An 8,993-nucleotide genomic window follows, 5' to 3' on the forward strand; every position below is an offset into this window, starting at 1 on the left:
ATGTATAGTTTCTGAAACACAAGCAAGTAAACTTTGTAAAATCAGCAGCTTTTTGATTGACAGCAGCTGAGGATCAGATAATATCGGGGGAGTATTCATAGTGATTCCTGGCATCAGAAATGGTGTGAAATTTGGTGCCTTGAGTTGTTTCTTCAGGTTTGGAAAGATGATAGTCGGAGGGAGCTAGACCTGGTGAATAAGGTGGGTGGTCACCAGCTGGAAGCCCGGCTCTGCCAGTTTTGCCGTGGTCGCTTGTGCATTGTGAGCGGAGTCGTTGTCTCATAAGCAGGGCTGTGGAGTCGGCCAAACCTTCGAATCCGACTCCTCAATTTCCCTTGCACCGACTCCTACTCCTACATATATTGCTTATAGTTAAGTGAAAAATGTAGTGTAGTAGATGAACATGTGTATGTGAACATCAGACATTTAATAATTTTTATGATACAATAATCAAGATATTTAGATAGAACATAAAATATATTTATTGGATACAACTTTAGAACACAAAAACTGTAATATATTGTAAATATGTAATACAATATGTAATATACAGTACATTACATATATATCTTGTGTGTGCATGTATGTATATCTAATATATAAAGCTGAATATATGTGTGTGTGTGTGTGTGTATGTGTGTGTGTGTGTGTATGTGTGTGTGTGTATGTCCGGGATTGGCATCTGCACTGTCGCAGCTACAGCCACAAAATTTTGCACACTCACACTTCTGGACCCTGAGAGCGTCATAGGCTATGTTTTTAGGGGACATTTTAACCCCGTGCTTTACAGTTATTCATCAAAAAACCTGCCTCCATTAAAGCGAATGGAGCTGGGAGCCACAGTGCAGCCAGAACTTCAGAAGAATGCGCAGCCACGCCCTTATATGGAATGTTGGCGTGTCACAATGCAGCCAGGGAAAGAGGCAGACACAGACAGGGAAAAAGGCAGACACAGACAGGGTAAGAGACAGACACAAAGAGACAGACTGACAGGGAAAGAGACAGACAGGGAAAGAGAGGGAAAGAGAGAGACAGGTTAAGAGTCAGACACAGACAGGGTAAGAATAACTATAAATGCAAACAGTTGCACACTGAAAAAAGCCAAAAAATTTACCAGGGAAAATATGGCACTGCATTACTGCAAAAGAGAGATATTTAGTATATGTATTGGCCAATGCATGTAAGCCCGGAGACCAACGGCAAGGTATATCTCTGTAATCCGGGAACCTAACTTAAATGCCACTATCTAGGTTAAAAACATCCTTATCTGGGCAAAATGCCACTATTTGGACTACAAACCTCCATGTATGGGCTACTAGGCTCCTGCTACAATGGTTATGAACACAGCCAGGTCTTAGGGCGGAGTGCTCAGTCAGAAAAAGACTCACTAGAAATATCAAAAAACTGACCCGCACATCCAACAAATGTGAACAGGTGCTAACTGAAAAAACATAGTAACTATAAATGCAAACAGTTGCACACTGAAAAAAGCCAAAAATTTACCAGGGAAAATATGGCACTGCATTAGGATATGTGTCCACGGTAGAATGTACCTGCGGATTTTTCTGCCTGAAAATCCGCGACTTTTGCGGCAAATCCGCACCCGCGGATTTGCCGCGGATTTGCCGCGGATTTGCCGCGGATTTACCGCGGATTTTGATGCGGATTTTTTTTTTTTTTTCCCCCATTCTATACCCAAAATCCGCAGCAAATCTGCAACAAACAATTGACATGCTGCAGATTTTTCCGGATCAAAATCCGCGGCAAATCCGCAGCGGAAAAATCCGCAGCATGGACACAGCATTTCCAAAATGCCATTGAAATGGCTTGGAAGTGCCGCTGCTGCAGATTTTCGGGAAATCCGCGGCAAATCCGCGGCAAATCCGCGGCAAAATCCGCGGTAAATCCGCAGCGTGGGCACATAGCCTTACTGCAAAAGAGAGATATTTAGTATATGTATTGGCCAATGCATGTAAGCCCGGAGACCAACGGCAAGGTATATCTCTGTAATCCGGGAACCTAATTTAAATGCCACTATCTAGGTTAAAAACATCCTTATCTGGGCAAAATGCCACTATTTGGACTACAAACCTCCATGTATGGGCTGCTAGGCTCCTGCTACAATGGTTATGAACACAGCCAGGTCTTAGGGCGGAGTGCTCAGTCAGAAAAAGACTCACTAGAAATATCAAAAAACTGACCCGCACATCCAACAAATGTGAACAGGTGCTAACTGAAAAAACATAGTAACTATAAATGCAAACAGTTGCACACTGAAAAAAGCCAAAAATTTACCAGGGAAAATATGGCACTGCATTACTGCAAAAGAGAGATATTTAGTATATGTATTGGCCAATGCATGTAAGCCCGGAGACCAACGGCAAGGTATATCTCTGTAATCCGGGAACCTAACTTAAATGCCACTATCTAGGTTAAAAACATCCTTATCTGGGCAAAATGCCACTATTTGGACTACAAACCTCCATGTATGGGCTGCTAGGCTCCTGCTACAATGGTTATGAACACAGCCAGGTCTTAGGGCGGAGTGCTCAGTCAGAAAAAGACTCACTAGAAATATCAAAAAACTGACCCGCACATCCAACAAATGTGAACAGGTGCTAACTGAAAAAACATAGTAACTATAAATGCAAACAGTTCACACTGAAAAAAGCCAAAAATTTACCAGGGAAAATATGGCACTGCATTACTGCAAAAGAGAGATATTTAGTATATGTATTGGCCAATGCATGTAAGCCCATGTAAGCCCATATAAGGTCAGTTTTTTGATATTTCTAGTGAGTCTTTTTCTGACTGAGCACTCCGCCCTAAGACCTGGCTGTGTTCATAACCATTGTAGCAGGAGCCTAGCAGTCCATACATGGAGGTTTGTAGTCCAAATAGTGGCATTTTGCCCAGATAAGGATGTTTTTAACCTAGATAGTGGCATTTAAGTTAGGTTCCCGGATTACAGAGATATACCTTGCCGTTGGTTTCCGGGCTTACATGAATTGGCCAATACATAAACTAAATATCTCTCTTTTGCAGTAATGCAGTGCCATATTTTCCCTGGTAAATTTTTGGCTTTTTTCAGTGTGCAACTGTTTGCATTTATAGTTACTATGTTTTTTCAGTTAGCACCTGTTCACATTTGTTGGATGTGCGGGTCAGTTTTTTGATATTTACAGACAGGGTAAGAGACAGACACAAAGAGACAGAATGACAGGGAAAGAGACAGACAGGGAAAGAGAGGGAAAGAGAGAGACAGGTTAAGAGACAGACAGGTAAAGAGACAGACAAAAAGACAGACACAGGGAAAGAGACAGACAGACGAAGAGATAGAGAGAAAGATAGAGATATATACAGAGGGGGAGACAGACAGAGAATGGGAGAGAAACAGAGAGACAGTTACTATCCCGGGCAGCGCCGGGTGCTATGTTGTGAGGCGAAATTTTAACCCCGCGCGTTCCAATTTACCAATCAATTTTGCCCCTATCTACATAATGGGGAAAAAGTGAAACGAAAAGTGTTGGGGGCAAATTGACAGCTGCCAGATGTGAACAAGGGGGACTTAAAGAATGAGAGCGATGGCGCCAAAGAGTATATACCGTACAGTTGCTAAGGTGGGGCCCCGACATGGGATACTCACCACACTCGGGGATATGAACACACACAAAATGCACCACACACTACCACGTGCTTGAACACATATACCACCCTCAGCACACATCTCACCACACATACACCAACCTCACCACATAATCGCCCTAAACACACACAAGTCTGGTACATATACCACCCTCAGCACACATCTCACCACACATACACCAACTGTTACACCTCGTGGCTCTCCTGAGGCAGTCTCCCATTCCTTGCCTGCCACGAGCGCTCCTGCTCAGCAGCGCCGAAGGTCTGCCAGACTGCGCAGTGTGCAGGAGATACCTTCTCAGAGAGGCAGCAGAAGGGCGACACCTAGTGGTTCTCCTGTTACAAGGAGTGAAGCGGTCTCCCATTCCTGGCCTGCCGCAGGTCCTCCTGCTCAGCGGCCCCGAAGGTCTGCGAGGTTGCGCAATGTGCAGAGGTTTACTGCTCAGGGAAGCAGTAAGACTCCCGTTATCTCTGCACATTGTGAGACTGAGGATCCCGCCTCTATTTCCCAGAGGCAGGAGGGTGAGCATGTGCAATGCGTGGTGGGTTCTGATTCGCCCACTGACGTCACACGGCTTGATGACAAGGCTGGTGACGTGGTGAATCCTGACTGGCCAGGCTGGGACGTCATGGACCCTGATTGGGTCAAGTCCGTCATCTCCACCTCGCGCCCGCCCTTGGGTGGAACTACACCTCCTTAAAAGCTCCTCCTGCCATCATGGCGGCGCGCGACCGTCCTTCTATGTTTGGATGTCTGGCAGCGTGCTGCCACGCCACTGCTCAGGCATTACTGTCTTTTGTGGGCTTGGCCCTTGCTGCTCAGGCAGCACCTGGTTTGCAGGCCGTGTTCCTGCCTTGCTGCTCCGGCAGTATCCCCTTCAACAGGCCGTGTTCCTGTCCCAGGTGAGCTCCTCAAGTCTCCACCGGACTCACCTGGTTATTGAAAGCACATGTGCGTGGGCACCTCTGTGCTACCCTCGTGCCATATTCTCGTGACTTCCACTGGCACACGTGCGTGGGCACCTCTGTGCTTCCCCGTGCAACAGGTACACCGAGCCGTGAGATCCGTGCCATACAACCCTCACGGGTTAGGGCAGACCGGTGTACATAGATCGTCTGTGATATTCCAGACGATCGCTAGCAGCAACCCGCTCACTCTTCACCCACCATAGCGGCGGTCCCTTACACCGCACAGTGGACCTTGACTGGCGGAAGCTGTCCATTTCTCATCTTGGCACGCTTCCCCGGGTCCCCCTCATAACATTACGGTCGCGCCAAAGTTCTGGCTATGGCTGAAGAGCAGCAGCAGTTGCTGCGTTATGTGCAGCAGTTGGAGTCACGATTGGCAGCAGTGGAGCAGTCTTCCTCCGATAAGACTACTCTGACGACAGTCGCCACCCAGGCGGCTACCCAGGCTGTGCTATTGGGCGGAAGGTCTCCTCGCCTTGTGCTTCCAGAGCGCTTTAGCGGCAACAGCTCTGAGTGCCGTGGTTTTATAAACCAGGTTACCACCTACTTAGAGCTGTCCGCGACTCTTTACGCTACCGAGAAGGCGAAGGTAGCCTTCGTCCAGTCCCTGCTCACAGGGAGAGCGCTGAAGTGGTCCACGCCGTTGTGGAAGCGCGGAGATCGGGTGGTGAATAACTTAACAGCTTATCTTGGGGCCATGAGAATGGTGTTCCTCGGGCCTCAAGTCACCCACGACTCCGCGCTGCGCCTCCTACGACTTCGGCAAGGGTCCGCTTCAGTCGGTGACTTTGCTGTACACTTTAGGACACTTGCCGCAGAGCTGGACTGGCCGGATAAGGTTCTTGTCCCTGTGTTTTGGGAGGGCCTGGCAGGGTTTGTCAAAGACGCACTGGCCACGCGTGAGGTGCCTGCCACTTTAGAGTCCATGATTCAGGTTGCCTCTCGCATAGACATCCGCCAGGCGGAGCGAAGGCTCGAGGTCTCTTCAGCACCCACGTCTTCTCGGCCTAAAAAGCGTCTGGCTCCCGTCTTCCATCAGACAGGTCTCCCAGCCAGTCCTGTAGGCGACTCCGTGGAGTCAATGGAGGTGTCCAAGGTGGTCTCCTCTGCCCCAGGTTCTCGGTCTTGTGTCATCTGCTTTTCCTGTGGGCAGAGGGGACACATAGCTACCCGATGTCCCAAACCGTCGGGAAAAGACAGCGTCTAGTTTCTATCAGAGTGGGGACTCTAGACGCTACCTCTCCCTCTAGGTTGACTATCAGCGCCCAGTTGCAGTTCGGCACTACTCTTTTCTCTGCCCTGGCTTGCTTGGACTCAGGCGCTGAAGGCAATTTCATCTCGACCTCCCTGGCAACCCGATACTCAGTTCCCCTGGTTCTGTTGCCCAAGCCACTCAGGGTCCGGGTAGTCGACGGGTCCCTACTACTCGATCCCATCACCCAGATCACCATCCCTCTCAGGATGGATGTACCACCGGGACACCATGAGCAGGTGTCCTTCCTGGTGCTTCCAGGGGGGACGGATGAGATCCTACTGGGTCTTCCCTGGTTTAGACAGCATGCTCCTATACTCAACTGGGCAACAGGGGAGATCTCATCCTGGGCAGGATCCTGTAGAGAGCACCTCGTGACTACCGAACCACCTGCTACCATTAGGTCGGTTGGGTCCTCAGAGAATACAGGGGGGCCGGGTTTACCGACACCTTATGAGGCCTACAGGGATGTCTTTTCCAAAAGGGCCGCAGATACTCTTCCTTCCCACCGGCCATATGATTGCCGAATAGACCTGAAGCCAGGCTCCGAGCCCCCTAGGGGCAGAGTGTATCCAGTCTCTGCTCCAGAGACGGAGACTATGTCCAAATATATTCAGGACAGCCTGGCGAAGGGGTTCATTCGCAAGTCTATTTCACCGGCTGGTCCAGGGTTCTTTTTTGTGCAGAAGAAGGAAGGGGATCTGCGCCCCTGTATCGATTACAGGGGATTAAATGCAATCATGATCAAGAACAAATACCCTTTGCCCCTCATTACTGAGCTATTTGATCGATTCCGTGGGGCAAAGGTCTTCACAAAGCTGGATCTACGCGGGGCGTATAATCTAGTGCGAGTCCGAAAGGACGATGAGTGGAAGACCGCCTTTAACACCAGGGACGGTCACTACGAGTATCTAGTAATGCCCTTCGGACTCTGCAATGCCCCCGCCGTATTTCAAGACTTTGTGAATGACATTTTCCGGGATTTGTATCTTTCCGTGGTTGCATACCTGGATGACATTCTTATCTTCTCCCCCGATCTTACCACCCATCGGAGGGATGTCATCCGAGTACTTAAGAGGCTCCGCACCCATTCGTTATATGCTAAGCTGGAAAAGTGCGTTTTTGAACGGGAATCCTTGCCGTTCCTGGGGTACATCGTGTCCAGTCAGGGGTTAGCAATGGGTCCGGGGAAGTTGGAGACAGTGATGAACTGGCCTGAGCCCCGCTCGCTGAAGGTGATCCAGCGATTCTTGGGGTTTATCAATTATTATCGCCAGTTCATTCCCAACTTCTCGACGGTGGCAGCACCCATCATTGCCCTTACCCGCAAGGGCGCTAATCCCAAAGCATGGACACGGGAAACGGTAGAGGCATTTCCCACTCTCAAAACTTACTTCTCCAGAGCTCCCATCCTTCATCGTCCAGACATCTCCAAACCCTTCCTACTGGAGGTAGACGCCTCTTCGGTCGGTGCAGGTGCAGTCCTGTACCAGAAAAACGAACGAGGAAGGAAGCATCCGTGTTTCTTTTTCTCCAAGACCTTTTCTCCGGCCGAGAGGAACTACTCCATAGGGGATAGGGAGTTACTGGCGATGAAACTAGCATTCCAGGAATGGTGGCATCTCCTGGAGGGTGCGAAGCATCCATTTGAGGTATTTTCTGACCATAAAAACCTCACATACCTCCAGACAGCACAACGCCTGAACCCAAGGCAGGCCCGTTGGTCCTTATTCTTCTCCCGGTTCCGCTTTATTATCCGCCACCTGGCCGGTGAGAAGAACGTACGGGCCGATGCCTTGTCACGTTGTATGGTTGTGTTGGAGGAGGACGAGGAGGAGCCTCGTCTTATACTACCCCCGGACAGCTTGAGGATGGTCACTCCCACTTCTTTGGACCAGGTGCCACCTGGCAAGACCCTCGTTCCCCCTGAACTACGGAACGAGGTGCTATCGTGGGCCCATGCCTCCAAGGTCGGGGGTCACTTCGGGGTCAAAAGGACCAGAGACCTTGAGACCAGGCATTATTGGTGGCCGAGACTACCCCAGGACATACAGGAGTATGTGGGAGCCTGTATGTCGTGTGCTCGGAATAAGCCGTCCCGGCAGAGACCGGCAGGTCTTCTTCACCCACTGCCAGTGCCGGATCGTCCCTGGGAAGTGGTAGGGATGGACTTCCTGGGAGATCTGCCCAAGTCAGCAGGGCACAGGGTCGTATGGGTCATCACGGACCACTTCTCTAAAATGGTCCACTTGGTGCCTCTCCCACAACTCCCGACGTCACGTGCTCTCGCCACCTTGTTCATTCGGCATGTATTTAGGTTGCATGGCATGCCTGACAAGGTGGTGAGCGACCGAGGTCCCCAGTTCGCGTCTCGCTTCTGGAGAGAGCTCTGTAAGCTCCTGCAGATAGAGCTGAACATCTCCTCCGCATACCATCCCGAGACCAATGGACTAGTGGAGAGGACTAATCAGACCTTGGTAACTTACCTCCGCCATTTTATCTCCACGCACCACGACAACTGGGCTAACCTCCTTCCATGGGCCGAATTTGCCATTAACAATTCGGTCCATGAATCCTCTGGTCAGACTCCGTTCCTACTCAATAACGGACAACATCCCAGAATCCCGGTTCCGATGCCCATTACGTCACCCGATACTAGAGTGGAGGATTGGGCGACCAAGGCCCGGGAGATCTGGGATGACACCCAAGAGGCTCTTAAGAGGGCTAAAGACCGGTTGGTGACAACGGCTGATGTTCGCCGCCGCCCTGCACCAACCTTCGCCCCTGGTGACCTAGTATGGCTGTCCTCTAAGAATGTTAACCTACGGGTACAGGCAGCCAAATTCGCCCCTAGGTATCTGGGTCCGTTTAAAGTACTACAGCAGGTAAACCCGGTGGCATACCGACTCCAGCTCCCTCCACGCTGGGCTATAGCCAACACCTTTCACGTGTCCCTCCTGAAACCCGTACGACTTAAAAAAATTCTCGGGGTCCCTGCCGGCTCAAACCGACTCCCTGTCCGATGACCCTGAGGTGGCAAAACTTGTGGAGACAAAAGTCATACAGGGCAGGAGGTACTACCTCGTGGAGTGGGCCGGCCGTGGTCCGGAGCATAGATCCTGGGAGT

The 8,993-nt window shown here is 50.3% G+C and overlaps 1 protein-coding gene across 1 annotated transcript in view; it reads left to right on the plus strand.

The window, feature by feature from the left end:
- VAX1 (ventral anterior homeobox 1) overlaps positions 1 to 8,993 on the plus strand; it is a 153,863-nt gene that overhangs the window by 117,095 nt on the left and 27,775 nt on the right. The window lies entirely within an intron of this gene.

This window comes from Anomaloglossus baeobatrachus, chromosome 5 (assembly GCF_048569485.1).
Source record: "Anomaloglossus baeobatrachus isolate aAnoBae1 chromosome 5, aAnoBae1.hap1, whole genome shotgun sequence".
Lineage (NCBI taxonomy): Eukaryota > Metazoa > Chordata > Amphibia > Anura > Aromobatidae > Anomaloglossus > Anomaloglossus baeobatrachus.